The sequence below is a fragment of the Rhinolophus sinicus genome, linkage group LG06, assembly GCF_036562045.2.
Source record: "Rhinolophus sinicus isolate RSC01 linkage group LG06, ASM3656204v1, whole genome shotgun sequence".
Lineage (NCBI taxonomy): Eukaryota > Metazoa > Chordata > Mammalia > Chiroptera > Rhinolophidae > Rhinolophus > Rhinolophus sinicus.
The window spans coordinates 62,879,241-62,897,946 of NC_133756.1; the positions used below are offsets into that span (position 1 = coordinate 62,879,241).

Consider the following 18,706-nt stretch of genomic DNA (forward strand, 5'->3'; position numbering starts at 1 on the left):
CATGAGAATATCCAGAGGCCCATGTGTAGCTTGGTATTTTTCAGACTAATTCGCAGACAGGAAAATGTGCAGCATGTCTATTTTCTAAAATAGTTTCAACATCTTCTATGTAATGCTGATGCATCTGGAAGTGAAAATGCTAAGAGTTTCATTTCACTAAAAATGGAATATTTTTTTTCTTACTTTAACCTTTAACTTTAGATCACAATTAGTGGCATTTGCACCCTACTCTTAGGAGCGGCATTTTTGCCGCGTATCAAAGTGTGTATATTCACTGACACATTGAACCAGCATTTACTAGGAATATTTTATGTGCAAAAAATTGTGTAGGTTGTTATGAAAAATGTAGAGACCTGATCAGTGATTTTAACCAGCGCACCGTCTAGAGAGGGAAACAGATCATTACACAGCAGGACAAATAAATATGTACAATATATGTTGTTTGGAGTATGTCATAGAGGAAGTGACATCTGAGCTGAATTTTAAAGGAATATGAATGAGTAAGAAGGACACTCCAGATTGAGGGATCAGCATAAATAAAGAAGAATTTTGCCTTATATTTATAAGGTTTCACCAGATTTTATTACACGAGCATAAGTAAGCATCATGATAATGATATTAATAGTAACTTCAAATAAAAATTATCTAAGTAAATTAAGACCTTTTTTTTGCTAAATTTGTCTGTTCTACCTTTCCACCTTAATTATGTTGCAAAGAACAATATATCTGCCTTATGTTAAACTGGTCAATGGTTGTGGGCAATGACTAGAATTATAATTCAGTTTAAAAGTAGTGTAATATTTAGTGATAAAAACAATTGTAAGTTAATTATTTAGCCTTTTATAATGTTTCCCCTTCATAACTCTAATACCTTTAGGAAAATGGTTAAGAGCCAGTTAGAAATCTGACTTGCTTAGGGTTTTATCAAAGAGGTAAAGACGAATTGAGAATAGAAATCTCAAAAATGCAGTAATGATAGTACCTTATATTTCAGTGGCATACAGTATATGAACTACTTTTTTAGTCATTATTTAAATTTGGCAAAAGGGGGGGGCAATATAGGACTAAATTATAAGTTTGCTTTGTAGAATAAATTACTACTAGTTCATTCTGCTCAACTATATACTGGTAACATCTTTAAACAATTCATTCTTACATTACTCTTTCCCAAGAGACTGTTGCAAAATTGTCTTGCCTCTTTTTCCCTCTTTACATAAGTCTTATTTCATTAAATTTCAGCAATTCTAAATCAGACTAGCATTTAATAGATGACATGCGAAGTGTGTTTGCTATTAATTCAAACATTTAATGGCATGTTCATTAGACAAAAACATAATATTTATTTATAAAGTCACATTACTCTGTCCAGTAATTAGAAGAATTGATTATGTATCTCTATCTTGTTTTTTCAGCAAAAGAAATAATTTACAGGAAGCATTTCTAATTATTTCAGCTAAATGTTTATGGCATTTAAATGATAATATTTGTTGTTTCTGTCATTTAGATTTTATAGATAATTTTTGTGCAGAAATACATCTTTTTTGTTGATGCTTTTGTACCTCTACACGTATATTGTTGATTACTTAAACAATAATTTGTCCTTCAGCTTTAGTGAATAAGACGTTCCTTTATCCTTGGTTTGCTGCATGCCTTTCTAGCCATTATTATGGCTTTACAGAGATGCTAATGCTAATTAATGTTTTAATAGGAAAAAATGTTGTCAAATAAAAGTGTTAAATTTGAAGCACGACTTATAAATTCAACATGGTGGTCCCAACAATAATGTTGATAGTGATAATGATTATACAATTAATATTTATAGGTGCTTCCAGAACTCTGCTAAACATTTTACTTATATATTATTTAATTTTCCCAACTGCTCTGTGAGGTAGGTGTTATGCCCATTTTACAGATGAATTTATAATCATTATGCCTCACAACATTTAATAATTAAAACGTACTATAATAACTATATATTTTAATTAGTTAACTCTGAGCTTTGTACCTATGAAATATGTATACGTATGATAGATACATGTATATATGTATATATGTAATTCATATATATATATACACACATATAGAATCATCTTTTGTTCATTCAACATTTCCTTATTTATGGATTATTTCTGTGCCAGGCTGCTGTGTGAAACTCTAGGGATAATGTGATGAGGCGGTACCCCTCCCGTGCCTTTAAGGAACTTATGATGCATTGGGAGAGAGATGGACTTGCTTAAGACACAAGTACAGGAGAATATGATAATTGCTTTAATAGTGATAGGTGCAGGGTGTTGTAGAAAAGAGGGCAACAAGGGCCTCAGCTTCCCAGAAGGTATTAGAGAGGTCTTAACAGAAAAGCAACTGTAACTCTGAGGCTTGAGCAATGAGTTTGAGTTTGAAGAGATGATGTGCCAAGGGAATAGAATAGACCCAGGTGTGGGGATGAGCAGGAGCAAGGCAGGGTTGGTTAAGGAGCTGCAGGGATTCACAGGTGCTGAGTCTCAAGTGTAGCTGGAGGAGTGACGGAGCTGGTGGGGGTCAGGTCACAAGGAGCCTTGCGTGCTATTCAAGGAATGCAGACCTTATACTCAGTATTGAAAAGCCATCAGCAGAGTAATTCAACAAACACTAATTACATTACAGTAAGGGCTGTCCTTCTTCCTTCCCTCCTTCCCTCCCTCATTTATTCATTCAGCGGATTTTTATTGAGTGCACATTATAATGTGCCAAGCATTGTGCTGAATATTGAGGATAAAGGGTAGACAAGAGCATGCATGGTTGTGCCTTCCTACAGCTTACAAAGCAGTGGGACAAACAAGCATTAATCAATGAATCTAACAAAGAAATGTAAAATTGCAAAAGTGACTAGCGTAACAAAGAGCGTGATTCTATAAAAGCATGTAGTAGGAAGTAGTGACCTGGCCAAGGAAGTTGCAAAAAGCTCAAGAACAGGACTTACCTGAGAGCTGAAGGAGAAAATGATACAAGGTCATTTGATGGAAAAGATGGGTGATTTGAGGCAAAGTCTTAGCAATGAGGAGATCATGTGCAAAGGCCCTAAGACCTAAGAGAGCAAGGTGCTTTTAGGAATTAAAAGGAAGCCAGAAAAGCTAGAGTGTAGGCTAGAAAAGAAGGGCTGGACCAGACTGGGCCTGGGGGCCATGTTAAGAATTTAAGCTCAGTGGGAAACTATGCTAATCAAAGAGTGTGGCATACACAAAGGCATACTTAGAATAATATACATAAGTACCTACAAATATAGACGTGTACAAAGGGAAATTAATATGTGACCCATAAATAAGTTTGTTGGTTTCTTGGTATGCTCATATCTGTTTTGTGTTGCAGTGATTCTAAGACCTATAGTATGTAGAATCTGTAAATAGGTGAAAATGTTTAAGTATTGTTTTTTACGCTATAGGCTTATTATAATGTATAAAAATTCCTCTCTTTATTTCCGTATCCGTATCTTAAATTAGAGATTCACATATGCCTCTTGATTTTATTATCTGCTCTCTTTCTAATAAAATTTAGCCATTTAGGTAGGATTTGGGTTTTAGGTTTTTCCTTAATGTGTTGTCATCTGGATTTGGAATTAGTTGGCATTTTTAATTTACTACAATAATTATAAATTTACCGTTGATTGAAATATGAACATGTTGATTTCAATTTAGCTTAGGATTTAAAATCGAAAGACAGTGAAATACAAAAACAGTAATGCTAAGACTTAGGTGACATATCAACCCTGGAAAAAATAAGATATTTAACTTTTTTATAATAAGTACAGGAGTATTGATAGCACAATCAATTTTGGAGATATGGTATAGTACTGGAATTATGAACATGGCCTCTGTGAACAATATTGGCTTAAATATTGGCTTTAACATCTACTAGCTCTCTGACTTTTTTGTCAATAACAGATAATAATGATTGCTAACTGTCTCACAGAGTGCGATGGAGTGGGGTAATGTATGTAAAGCATTAACACAGTGCCAAGCACATAGTAAGTGTTCAATAAATGTTAGTAGTGACCTTGACTATCAAGGATACCATGCTTTACCTGAGTCATCAACAGAGAGACACATGCAATTCTGAAAGTGAAAGTCGGGCTGTCATAGTAAATACATGTGTTGGGTTCATATAACTTTGTGGCTAAAAAGGAATCTTAGAGAGCATCAGGTTCAGTAATGTTCCTGAAAATTTCTGGAGAATAATTATTTTGTATTTCTCTGAAGTTTTGGAATCATTAGGCGAGGAAGGAGGGGAAAGAACAAGATCATTTTGATGGTAACATCTCTAAGGTCAGAAGATAAGATGGGAAGCAACCTCTGGCTGGAACCCTCCCACCCCCTGAAGTGTGTGTGTGTGTGTGTGTGTGTGTGTGTGAGAGAGAGAGAGAGAGAGAGAGAGAGAGAGAGAGACATTATGCAAATGTGTTTCTCTTTTCTGTGACTTCAGCTAAGGTGAATGAAGGCCAATGCAAGCTGTGTAACTCAGTGAGAATATTGTTTTTCTAATTACAGGTCTGGGCATTTTACATTGAATTTTCTACTGCCATCCTTTCTACTCAAGCAAAATCTGTGTGAAAAGATCTGCTGGGAAGGAGCTGATTGCTTATGTTTCTCCATTGTGATGAAAGCACATGGTACAGGTAAATATCTCCAAAATCTTTAACTAAAAATAACTACCATTTAATTATAAAGTTCTCAAGATAGTGTTAGGGATGTATACTATCTAGTCTCCTACATACAAACACACAACATAAACAGCATATTCTCCATCTATTTATTCTTTCTGTCCCTTTTATAAGAGAGGAACCCTTGCTTTTTTTTAATGGGAAAGAAAATAACTTCTATTTATGGTGAGATGACTGATTAAGATGGACGACAAGACATTGATAAGAAAGAGATGATTCAGATGGAGTTCATAAATTTAGCTGGAGAGATTACTATTATACCATCAGATGATAGTAGGGAATGTTACAATATATACTATCATCTAACCTTTTTGTTCATCTTAAGGTATTAATGAACATCTTTTCATAGCAACAGAGGTTTATCTGCAACATTATTTTTAATGATTATATAGTATACCATTGAATGCATATCCTAAAATACATTTAATTGATATCCTCTAGTTGGACTTTAAGTTGCTTCTAATTTTTTTGCCTTTATGCTACCAAGAATGTCCTTAAGGCTTTATATTAGTTGCCATTATTAATGACTTCCTTAGGATACTTCCTTAGCAGTAAATTACCGAATTTAAGAGTTTTCAAATTTTAAGACTTTTGCTACTTGTTGCCAGGTTACTTTCCAATAAAATCATACCAGTTTATATTTCCAGAGGCAGTATCTGAGAGTACTTACTTTCATATAGTGCTGAGAATTTTGAAAACAGAGTCTTTGCCAAATGATTATAAGAAATGGTGCCATGTGATTTTTTTTGGGGGGAGGGATGTGGCATTTATTTGCAAATTACACTATTTTTTAAGAACCTTCCTGTTGTTGATAGTAGTGTGCTTGAAAGTTACCAGTTTTTGGTATTTGAGAAATAATACTAAATCAAGAAGGCATGGAAAGGTCCAAGGGAATTTTAAGTTTTTCCCCTGTTTTGGTCAAGTATTTTTAGATAACCATGAGTTCATTGACTAGCAATACTTTTTCAATGGAAAACATAATTTTTCTTTCTTTAATAAGAATAAAAAGGCATTTAATAAACAGCACTCATTAAACATGGATCTGAAATTATACTGCTCATTAGTTAAAATATATGTATGTATTGTGTATATATGTATGTATATACACATATATATGTATAGGTATATATACATATGTATTATAGGTATACGTACCTATACATACATATATAGGTATATATATATATATAGGTATATATACCTATACATACATATGTGTACATAGATGCACATACACATATGTATATCTGTCCAACATTGGGAACATGATTAAATATAATTATAGTAGCACCATATTAATTACAGGCTGTAGATCACAGTAGATAAGACTTCGGACTCCAGACTGCTGGGGCTCAGATGTCAGTCCTCCTATTTTCTTGAGGTGTGAGGTCAGGAAAGTTACTTTACATCTTGATGTCTAAGTTTATAAAATTTAGATAATAAAAGTACCCATCTCATAGGATATTGCAAGCAAATATATATGAAATGTTGAAAATCATTATAAATCCTATTTCAAAAGAATATCTAGAGGTATGAGAAAGTGGTCATGAGAGAAGTCAAAACAGCAAAGTATGACCCTAACTATAGTATAATCCCAGTTTTGTAAATTATTTCCCCCTCCTTCTTCCTTCTTTTCATCTTCCTCTGTTATCCAAGAGACGTTTAATATATTTCTGAATGCCTTTAGTTTGGATTAATGGAGTCATGCTATTCCTGGAGAAACTGCCTGACTGACGTCTGCATGTCAGAGACCCATTTACTACAGAGGTGTCTTGTCACTGGCCGGTAGGACCCTTGGAGCAGCCCCCGTGTGAGAGAAGAGCCTGGTCCCGACCCTGTATGTCCTTGCTCCTGAGGTTCAGCGAGTACCTGGGGTCAGGCGAGGTTCTTGGCCTCTTTGAGCTGCATGTGGAGAGTCTCTATCCGTCCAGCCCCATATGTGAGATGCCCTTCTACACTCATCTCTTTGGCCCATTACTAAATAAGCTTCCTTTCACTAAACACATGAAAGAAGATAGAATGAGAGATTCCCTCCGGTTCTTAGGAAGTGTATACTTTATCCTGCATACACACAGAAGGGAAAACCGTGGGGTTGTAAGTCCCTCAACCCTTAGCTGCATCATAAGGTTGAAAAGCAGAAGGCAGAAGTGTCAAAGAATTACTTCGCATTAAGGAGACGAATACAAGGTGACTTGTCTGACTTCAGCTAATGCTTTTCACTGGACACTCTGCAACTCTTGTGTGTGTAGATGCTACATTCGTTTTGGCCCATATTTCCCATCTAATTTGAACAGCACTCTGTTTTTCAGCAAAAGAGAAACATCTGAATTCCTAATTAAGACAGTTTAGCTTAAGAATTCCTCTTTAATGGGTCATAAATTATTCCCTTCTAAATGACTATGAGGGTGACTAAGAAGCTAAAACTTGTATTTATATATGTACATTTGTTGTTTCAGCAGAATTAAGAAATTCATAAAGAGAGAGAACCACAAATGTGCCAGCAAATATAGGTCAGGAAAGCAGTTCATAATGTTCTGCCAAACTCCAGTGAGGCACGTCGTGGGTACAGGTAGGAAGGCTGAACTTCGCAGTCGTGAGAATAGTGGCAACACCACCATATGGAGCATTGGGTGTTTGGAAAGCACTTAGATTCCTCCGAAACTGCAGAATCAATGGGGATTCAGAGAGGAAGAAATGGTTCTCTTGCTATGAATCGCTGGCTGGTGTACAGAAAAGCCGACGTGTTGATTAGGAAGGGCTTACCAGAATGAATTTCTCTAGAGAGGCAGAAGAGTGCAGAGTATTTCACCACATTTCCCTGTGCTGTGGCCTCGGACCTGCGCTCTAGCCATGTTCGGTGGTCTCCATAACCAAACCATTTTGGCAGCCATGTAGGAAACCTTTCTGTAAGGCCAAGCAAAATCAGTATTGAAAACTCAATTCATAGAGTCCCACAGGGCCTTTGGGACGCCTTGGGACTGGGGCAGTACAGAGTGAAAGCATAACTATTGAATTGTAAGAAACTGAGACAGTCTCTTTAAAGTGTAATCTCATTCAGTGAGTCATCACTCTATTTATTTATTTATCTATCTATTTATTTTGGCACTTGCCCCTCTGGGGGTTACTGTGGACTGGGATAGTTTTAAGCACTGGAGACGTGGAATGGAGCAAGACAGACATGAGTCTTGTCCTGATCGAGTCTGCTTTTCTAAGGGACGTACAATTGACAGCCTCAGAACTTGGTTTGGGTGAGCAGGGCAGCTGAACTGGACCATTCTAAAAGGAGGCCAGAGTGCATCTGAAATGAGAAACTGGAGAAACCAGTGGAGAAAGACCTGGGGATGGGGAAGTTATAAGGCAGAGAGAGCCAGAGAATAGTTGGGGACTGGCAGTGAAGTTGTGACTATTGACAGCAGGACCAGCTTGGGAAATGAAGAAGGTGAGGAGAGAAAACAACTATAAAACTTTGCTTGAATGTACAGTTGCCAGGGCCAGTCAAAATCATGCCACTATTGATCTCTCAGTTTAGCTCATCTAAATAATGTGTGCTATCGACAGTGCTTTATTTTAAGAAATTGTGACATGGATATGTTTGACTACATAAACATGTGAGAAGAGTGGGTTGCTTATGGTATATGGTGATACTTTTTTTTTAATGAAATGTATTGGGGTGACAATGGTTAGCATTACAAGAGTATATAGGTTTAAGTGTACAATTCTGTAATACATCATCTGTATATCACATTACATGCTCACCACACAGGGTCATTTCTCCTTCCATCACCATATATTTAACCCCCTTTACCCTCTAGTACTTTTCTTTTTCAACCACCACCCAAGGAAGAACTGGCATGGTGGTTTCATCCAAACACGTTTACCTTACTCCAACTTTGACTAACTGTAAACTACATCCCATTTCTTACCTTATCCTCTGTTGTTCACATTAGAGAGTGAGATTAATTACATAATTAATTCTATCTTCAATGTACAAGCATAATGAACATTATTTAGTTAACTTTAACCAGATTTAAGTTCCAGATAAAAATATTCTGTCCAGTTGTCACAGCTCAGCCTCTTTAATATTTATTGCCCTTCCCCTCAGCTTGTTGTGGTTCTTCTTACCCTCATTCCTGGGTGCTTTAGTGGTCTCTTAAATAATAAAATCCACTCAGTTTCCTTTATCTTCTTTAGCCTTCAACATGGGTTTGATAAAGTTTTCATTTTTGGCTTTGGATTTACTGTCAGTGAGGGACCCTTTTTTTTTTCCTCTACTTTATCCCTCCCTACTCAACCCCTTTCTTCTGGGACGCAATCCTCTACCATGTACTTTACCCCAAATGCTTTTCCTTTCTTTGACAAGCCCAGTTTAGCTGTCCATTCCACTCCCCAACCCAAACCACCCAACCACACACACACACACTATGCATTCTGAGATTTGCAGTGCATATTTCCATGGTGAAGAAAGCCCTGTTGGTATTCATTAAATATTTAAAATAGAGATCTCCTCAAACATTATCTGTTCTTCCCTTTTCCACTCCAGTTCCTTCAGTCTGAAGGTAGCCTGTATAATTCATAGGCAGTTTGAGGGAAGGTATTATTTTGAGACGCTCAATGATATTTTTCATGGAAAAATGAAAAATGCAGAGAGAACGACTCAATAATACATAATGTTTTATATGTAGTCATAGCTTTTCAAATCTATTTTGGAGTATATTAGTTTCTAACATAATTTACCAGACTTGTGTGTGAAGCATTTTACTCTTTGAAAGTCTGATAAATAATATTATTTACTGTGTCAGTGTGCAAACATTCACATAGGTCTTTTACCTTCCCCGAAATAACGTAGAATATTTTGTCATCTAACAAAGTAAAGCGCATTAGAAAATGGTTGCTACCAAAACCTGCCAGTTTGTCTTCCCAGGTTGAGACCCTAATTCAGAATGCTACAGAGATCTCCTTCCCTTGGATACAGTAGTGCTGCTCTGGATATTGCAGACTGTACTGTTCAAAGTGTGAGCAATGACTAGAGGTGGAAATATCAAAGTGTCAGTATTCTGGGGTACTTTTCCAATAACTCTTAGAGTTTATCAAAAGAGATGGAGCATTTAAATGTGTTGTAAATTCTAGAATATTAGATCTTATAGCTTTTGATGCTATAACATTTAGAGGTGGGAGGAAACATGAAGATCATTTAGTCCCCTTTCCCCCCAACTCAAGACCCCCTCAAGTGTCAATAATGCCTTTCATTTCACCAGTGTTCAAATAGTGAATCATTGGTTCTTCATTCATTATTGAAAGAACCATTCTTACTATAAGATCTAGAAGTAATATAGAGAACTTCTTGGGACTGATGTATTTTTTTGAGTTAGCAAGAAATTACAAACTCATGCCCCTAATGCCAAGCAGGATCTAGAAGGAGCATCTCTTTAGAGCAAATGAGAAATAAATCGTTGATATTTATTTAGGTTTTCACTAAATGTTTCAGTAAAATTTGGGAAGGTAGTTTTTATGACTTGGCCGTTACATTCTGTCCCTCCTGATTTCTTTTCACAAATAGTCTTTCTTCTCTACCCCCCTCCCCCTTTTTTTCTTTTCCTTTAAAGTGAAGACTATAGGTGTCTGTGAAGATTATATACATGTCATCCTTTCGGACATTGCCTGGCCTGGCACATAGTTAATGCATGACAAACAATTTGCTGCCACTACTTCTATTCTGCTGTTTCTTCCTCTACTTCACACTTTTTTTTTTTCCTGGTAGAGATTTCCTTGAGTATCTAAAACAAAAACACATAACGAAACAAAACAGGAAATTTAGGGCTGATACTGTATGCTTTAGGAGCTGGGGCTATTTGGCAGAGATATGATCCTCTGAATGCGTCTATGGCTGAACCCAAGTTCAAGTGGAACACCCTTGATCTGGGGATCAGGAGGGCTTTGAACAAGGTACTCACTTATTCTGTGCCTCTAAGTTTTATGTCTGTAACATGAGTGGGTTACTCTCTGAGGCTCCTGTTACTACTCAAAATGATCATCATCTCACATCCTTGATGTCTTAAGGCTTTGAAGTCCTTGTAGAAAAGAACCTATGGAAAGTCCCTGCCATTGTTTATATGCTCTCCATGCATTTGAGTGTTTTTTGGTTTGTTTCCTCCTTCATGCTCACGTGGACCTGTTCATTCAGTAATGATGATAAAACAAAATAAAACATTCCTTTTCTGCCCAAAGGCATCTCCTTCCAGATGCTTAACCCCTTCAGCTAGTGTTCAGATGGCACAGAAGGAGCATCACTTTACTTGCCACTGAAATGCAGCCGTCTCTGGTGCGAAATTTGGCAGCTGTGGAATAGTCAAGCTGCAATACTTAGCTGACAGTTTGGGGAAAGGAGTAAGACAGAAATAGCAGATTCCAAAATAATCTAATTAAAACAGCAGGGAAAGTGGAATTGGGCAACAGGAAGGGAGGGTGGTATACCCCCAAATCTGATTATCTCTGTTGTTTAGACAGTGTGGACTTCAGCTCCAGAATCTCTGTGGCGACCACATTCAGAATCTCCTACACATGCCCAAAAAGGAGGGCTTGTCTGATGTCCCATTGAGCGATCTTGTGATTTTTTTTTTCTCTCCCTCTTTTTCCAGTGGTCTAATTATCAGGCTGTGTTAGCACTTAAATAGACCTGTCTTTTTAGAGCCGCCTCCTCCTTTTGCCCCCTGCAAAGTATAATATCATGGTTCAGTATTTATGACATTAGAATGTCCTATGCTCAGAAGTCATTATGTTAAGGCACCTTTTAAATGGCTTAAGAAGGGTGAACTGGCCAACCAGATAACCCTTCTGTTTAATTCAAGGGTCTTGGTACATTAAAATGACGAGGAAGGAAGATTCAAGAAATGTACCTGGTGGACAAATGCAGTTAAATAAAAATGTGTAGTTCTTAAGATTTTCTGGAGTGGAGTAACCATTGTGATAAATATTAAAATAAGAACATGGAAGTAGTAGTTGATAAAATTAAAAAATACTGAGCAACGTGTGTAGCGATTTAAAAAAAAAGGAAAGGGAAGATTTGCAAACACAGAAATAATCAGATCATCAGATAATAGGACAGCAGATCACTCACAAGGGAGATTCCAGGGAATAAAGGAAGCACATGCTAGAAGAACCCAGGCATTTTGTTTAACCAGAAAAGAGAGAACTTTGAAAAGAAATATAGGGTTTAAGGGTTAGTTTCATTTAGAAGCACATAAAATCCTTAGGCAATGAGTAGAGTGCATATTATCCACAGAATGGAACCAAAAATGAATTCAAAGAAAAATGAATATAATTTATGTCATGGAAAAAAATGAGATTTGGTATCAGAAATTCTGGTTTTGAGTTTTAGTTGTGCAATTTATTAGTTTCAATTAGAAGCACATAAAATCTTAGGTAATGAGTAGAGTGCATATTATCCACAGAATGGAACCAAAAATGAATTCAAAGAAAATTAAATACAATTATGTCATGGAAAAAAATGAGATTTGGTATCAGAAATTCTGGTTTTGAATTTTAGTTGTGCAATTTATTAGCTTTTTGACCTTAAGGAAATCACTTAAAATCTGAGAGTCTAAAAAAAATCTATAAAATAGAGACAATTATATCTAACAGGGATGTTGTGATGATCTAATGAGGTAATGCATAAAACAATGTTTTGTGAACTGTAAAGCACTCTACATGTTATTTCTGAAAATACGCACTGTTCTTATACTAAAGAGAAGCTATTAGGGGCAGTGGTCACCTGTGAGAATAACTTAGAGGACCAGTCACGTAGAGGAAAAAACTATTATGTAAAAAATTTTAAATATATTAATTATTTTTTTCTGCTTCTCATTTTTCTGGCCCAGAAATACTTCTATGTTTATGGGATTTTTCTAAAAATTTCTAGCAAGCTCTGTAACAGAGTTTTCTACTCTCTGTTGAGCTATAAACCACATGATTTTATAGTAAATATTGCCTCTGAGTAAACTCTGAATAACAGGCTAAAGAAAAAGAATGCTGTCTTGTTTCATTTAATAATCCTCATTTCGGGAGGTTTGGGCAGAGGTAGGAGGGGGTCTGTGGGGTGGGAACAAGAGTAAAATAAGTAAGATGCTAACTGATGAAGATTTGAAATGGAAACGGCGAGGCCCAGTAAATCGTTACAAAATGTGGGCTGGCACATTATACTTCCCTTTACACAGCAGCCCAACTGTCTCATTAGCGTCTGTCTCTTAATCACAGACTCCATGAAGTGTCTACTTGGCTCTTTTTTGTTTTAGCTTTTTATCTTAATCTCCTACAAAAGTTAACGAAAGGAAATTAACTGGATTATATCCTGCTGGTGTGTATTTACATGCATGCCAGGGAGTGAAAGAAGCTGTACGTAGTTATAAATGGATACTAACATGGGGATGCATCTGTATGCATCTGATCACCTCTGTGTGTGCATCCATGACCGTGTGTACATTTGTGTCACTATCCAAAGGCACAACACATACGTGCATCTGTTGTGTACACCCTAACATGGAAAAGGCACACTGGCGTTAATTACAAAGGGTGATACCAAACGGTGAAAGTCATATCCTTTTCAGCAGCATTTGCTAATATAATTAAAGTACATGATGTAACATTGTGTGTGCAGGAGAGAGTTTGCTTATTCGTCATTTAGAACAATAGTAGGAGTTAAATATTAACAGGTTTAAGTGTCAATAAGTGTCAAAAAATACAAATTCTCCATTGTCTGCAGTTCTTGCAATAGAGCCCTGTATTTTAGATGTGTCTCTGCTTGCTTGGAATTCAAAATGCTTTGGATAAAGAATGTTGCAGAGTGTAATTTGTGGCAGCCCTGATTGTTTGTTTATTATTTCTGAGGACATTTGCAGGGTTGAACTATCACATGGTGAAAAGAACAGCTTTGTTTGGAAAATACAGTGGGGCAGTACAAGAAAACTGAATTAAGTAAAGAAACTTAGAGAGTCTATCTTTGATTGATGGTGCTTCTTATTTGCTGTTCATTATTCCCTGTGAAGGAATAAAAACTATGAAATTGGATAAGAAAACTGGATTAAGATAAGTGGCTTCTCAGATTTTTTTTGCCTTAGCTATGTCCAGTTTTCCTAGTAAAGCTCATAGTCACTACATAAAGAGTCTACGTTTATTTACCACCTTAAATCTTCCTAAAAAGTGTGCCCTTGAGGTTTGATTTTAAGAATTAGAAGATGCAGAGGCAGGTTATACTTGCTGACTGTGTGATAATATTTGTCTCTAGATGTTTTATATGCCTACTTATTTTTATAGAGTGAGCAGTAGAGTTAAAGGAGGAAATGGAATGCTATTTTTATTAAGAAAATCTTTCCTGCCTACCTGTCACCCTAGCCCCTTTTCTCCTAGTAGAGTTTATTATATTCCCATTTGAGCCATCACTAGATTCTCCAAATGCTTTTCTCAGGGATTTGTAGACAAACACGAGTCTCTATTAACTAGGCTGTAAACCACTTGTAAAAAGAAATTTTTTTATTTATTGTAACTAACACCTAAGACAGGGTCCTAAACATATTTTGTTGAATGAATGAATGAGTCAGTCAATCAATCAGTGAATCATGTATCTACTAGGTGCTTATTGTCTTAGACACAAGGGACAATGTGCAAGAAGTATGAGACATGGTCATATCTCTCTGAAGTGGTATAAAATCCAGCTAAGGATGAAAACAACTTGAGTAATGAAATAAATATTGGATTATAACCCAAAGAATAAAATAAATATTCATGAGTCTATACTGATATAAATTAATAACTGCATAAATAAATATGTGGGGCAAAATAGACAACTTTTTCATACAGGCATTCCAATTAATAAATTTAAAAAACAAAACAAAAAAACAAGAGAAATAGAAAAGCATCATTGGCACCCATAATAATAATTGCTACAGGAAATTTTCACTGATGGATGCTAGAATTAGTGGGCAAAAGCTTAAGCAGGAACAAGGTATGTTGTAGAGTTTCAAAGTATCTCCTTCCAACATATTTAGTAATTACAGACAGAGAAACATAGCTCTGTGTGGTAGACACCACTTTAAGTGTTCAAGGGTGGCATGACCAGTAATACATACGTATTGACACCATGTGCCCCTTCACATGGAGCACCAAGAAAGACATACCACCGCTGCAGTATCCTTCCCAATAATGTAGAATCTGATTCTCATCAAGAGAAAATATTAGGCAAACTCAAATTCAAGAGCCTTCTAGAACACAACTGACCTGTACTCTTCAAAAATGTCAAGGTGTTTAAAGATACGGAAGGAGTAAGGAACTGCCACAGAGTAAAGAAGACTCAAGAGACATGACAGCAAAATGCAACGTGAAATCCTAGATTGGATCCTGAAACATCAAAAAGACATTAGTGAGGAAACCTGGTGAAATCCCAATAAATTCTATAGTTTAGTTAATATTGACCAAAGTTAATGTTCTAATTTCGATCATGGTTCTGTGGTTATGTAAGATGTTAACATAAGGGGAAGCTGGGTGAAGGGTACAAGGGAACTCGGTACTATTTTTGCAACTCTCTGTAAATCTAAAATTATCTTTGTGAAAATCTAGTTGCGGGCGCTATCCCAAGCCACAGGAAGCCTTTACAGAGCAATCCATGACAGTATACAACTAAGAATTTATGATGGTGAGTAGGTGTTGAGGGAATGAGAAATGGCTGGTGATCGGAGTGGTCAGGAAGAGTTTCATATGAGAAGGAAAACCTGACTCCTCCTAGCTTGAAAGGAGGTGTAGAGGTGATGGGTGGGGCAAACTGAGGGGTGTTCTGGGTACAGGGACAAAGGCATGAGGAAGGGATGCAGATGGCTCGTGGATGTGGGGTACGTTGGAGAGGCTGGCTGAGTGATGTGTGCATTTTTGCTGGAGACCAGTATGGTGGAAAGTTGGACAGCTGAGGGGAAGACAGAGAATAGAGGATCATTAAGACGAGACATAAGAGTTTGAAGCTTACGTGACAGGTTACAAGTTCTTGTTCAAGGAAGTGAGTCATGACTCAGTGAAATGGTATATATGTGAAACTGGTGACAGGGTATGCAGGGTGGCTGGAGTTGGGAGATATGGAGGGAGGTAGATGAGTTAGGAGTTGGAAATAGGTAATTAGAGCCTATTCATTTGAGGCCTGGGATGGGGAGTCAGAAAAGGAAGAGGAGGAGACATACCCAAATTCATTTGAAGAGGTAGAATCATAGAACTTAGTGATTGATGGATGTGGGGCATAAAGAGGGAGGAGTCAAAGATGATTCTTGGGTCAAGGTTACAAGAGAGGTGAAGCTGGTGTTCATAATTGAAACAATTCATTCAGCAGATATAGTGCCTGCATTGAAGATTATGTGTTCTAGATGAAGGGGGATTGAAAAGAGTATAAACACAGTGTCTGCCTCCGATGAAACGAGCAGGAAAGTTGGTGGCTTGAGCTGGACTGCATGAATTTATAGATGAGCAGGTCAGACCCACCCAGGAGGTGATTGTCCTTCAAATAGAAAGAAGGGAGGAGGTTGCTCTGTTCCCAGCTGTGTCCATGAACAGTGTTAAGAGTATTTATTTCTCAAGTTGGCACTTCTCTCCGTTTGATAAAGATGTTTGGACTACTCACCAAAGAAAACCTCTATATTAAATCACAATTCGACTTAGGAAAAACCCACAAATACTCCTTGAACTCTGTCAAGCTAGAGGTCCTTGGATCCCAAAGGTACCAAATATGAAAATTAAAGTGCCATAAAAGCGCAGTGAACTTTACAGAAAAAGAACTAGAGAATACAAGGACGCATGCTCAGGTTCCTCATTTTCCAGCTCCTAATCTGTCTTTTTGAATTATTTTATATAATGTTGCCCATTGAGCATCCCTTCAATTAACGCTCTTCTGGACAGGTTTGGCTATAGTATTCTCTTCTCTTGGGCTTGTTCCTCACTCTGGTATTTAGGAAAGAATTTCTATAGCCTTTATACTCTTGTTTTTATCAGTTATTTCACAAATTTCCACATATAGCCCAAAGTTGATAATGTTGTTTTTTTGTTTTGTTTTGCTTTGTTTCATGTCTGCAAGAAGCTGGTAACCTCCTCATCAGCAATTATAACCACACAGTTGGAGTGAGTCTTGATGTTGAGTCTTAACATCAGGGTAGGGGCAAAAGAATAGGTGTATCGACCTTGTGCACACGTGGACTTACACATTTGATTATTGCTGCCAGCAATTGGATTCACATATTAAAGGTCTTTGCAGACCTCCATTTCTATCCCAGTCACCATTTTAAATTATGTTTCTTAACAATTCTTTTCTTTTTAATTGAGGTACAATTGGTACATAATATCAGTTTCAGGTATACAACATTTTACTGTGTCGTCTGTATACACTACAAAATGATCACCACCAAAAGTGTAGTCACCATCCGTCATCATACAACTGACCCCCTTCACCCTTTTGGCACCCAACTCTGCTTCCTTCTGGTGACCACCAGTCTGTTCCCTGTATCTGTGGGTTTGTTTCAGTTTTCTTCTGTTTGTTTTGATTCTAGATTCCACATATGAGTGAAATCATACGGTATTTGTCTTTCTCCATCTGATTTATTTCACTTAGCATAATACCTTCAAGGTCCATCCATGTTGTTGCAAGTTACAAGATTTCATTCTTTTTTTATAACAGAGTAGTATTCTATCATATATACCTGGGGTGCCAAAAAATATATACACACATAACTTGTATTCATCTTTTGTTATTGGTATACAGTGAGTATTACAATTTTAATACAGTTTTTTCTTTCTTAAAATTGTAATACATTTTTTGGCACCGTGTGTGTGTGTGTGTGTGTGTGTGTGTGTATTCCATATCTGAGCTATTGTAAGTATGCTGCAATGAACTTAGGGATGCATATATCTTTTCAAATTACTGTTTGTATATTCTTCGGATAAATATCCAGAATTGGGATAGCTGGATCATATGGTAATTCTATTCTTAATTTTTTGAGGCATCTCCATACTGTTTCCATAGTGCCTGCTCCAATTTACATTCCCACCCACAGTATACAAGGGTTCCCTTTTCTTCATGTCCTCTCCACATTCTTGTCTTTTTCATAATAGCCAATCTAACAGGCGTGAGGTGATATTATGGTTTTGATTTGCATTTCCCTAATAATTAGTGACATTGAACATTTTTTCATGTGTCTGTTAGCCTACCTGTATGTCTTCTTTGGAAAAATGACTATTCAGATCCTCTGCCCATTTTTAAGTCAGGTTGTTTGTTTATTTTGTTTTATTTTGTTTTGTTTTTTACCTCATTCCTTTGATATCAACTAGTGATTAGGCTAAATAGACATTTTATTGACAATAGGCAACTGAAGAGAAAATTAGCCCCTTTCATGGTTAACTGTAAATGGAAGTGGCTTGATATTCTTAAAAATGTGAAATTGTGGTCGTTCTGATTCTAGTCCAGAATTGAGCATTGAGTATAACTTTTGCAGCATATGAACTTAATCTTCAAATATCTTTTTAACATGAGAGCTCTCAAATACACCAATTGCCTATGGTGTATTTGAAATGTGGTTTAAATGGTAGTGTGTTTCATAATATGACTAGACGAAATGACATCTTCTGTAGAGTAGACACTGGCAATGGCAGAACACTCTATGAAGTGACCACGAGACCCCCTTTATGGGCCTGCTGTGGAAGCACATGTATTTAAACTGGCAGGATAAACAATCTTTTTATGTCCTTTATAACTAATGTATTGACTTAAGTGTTTTTTCACAGGGTACATATTTCAACATTGTCAATGGTTCGTTCCATATAAAAATACTTACTTTGTCCAGTTGTTCCTTCTACAGTCCCATATATGCCAGTCAGTTTCTCTCCCTTCTCAGAATGCCTGATCCTTTTGAGTGTAGTGCATTTACTAAAATGTGTGCTTCATTTTCTTTTGGCGGCATGCGTGGAAGTCACATAGTCACATACTGAACTGAAGGAACA

At 36.7% G+C, this 18,706-nt stretch overlaps 1 protein-coding gene across 1 annotated transcript in view; it reads left to right on the forward strand.

Annotated features, from left to right (window-relative positions):
- ATXN1 (ataxin 1) overlaps positions 1-18,706 on the forward strand; it is a 373,795-nt gene that overhangs the window by 131,805 nt on the left and 223,284 nt on the right. Inside the window, exon 3 of the mRNA XM_074335193.1 lies at positions 4,521-4,648. The gene's annotated coding sequence lies outside the window, so the exon portion shown is untranslated. The remainder of the gene's footprint in view (positions 1-4,520; positions 4,649-18,706) is intronic.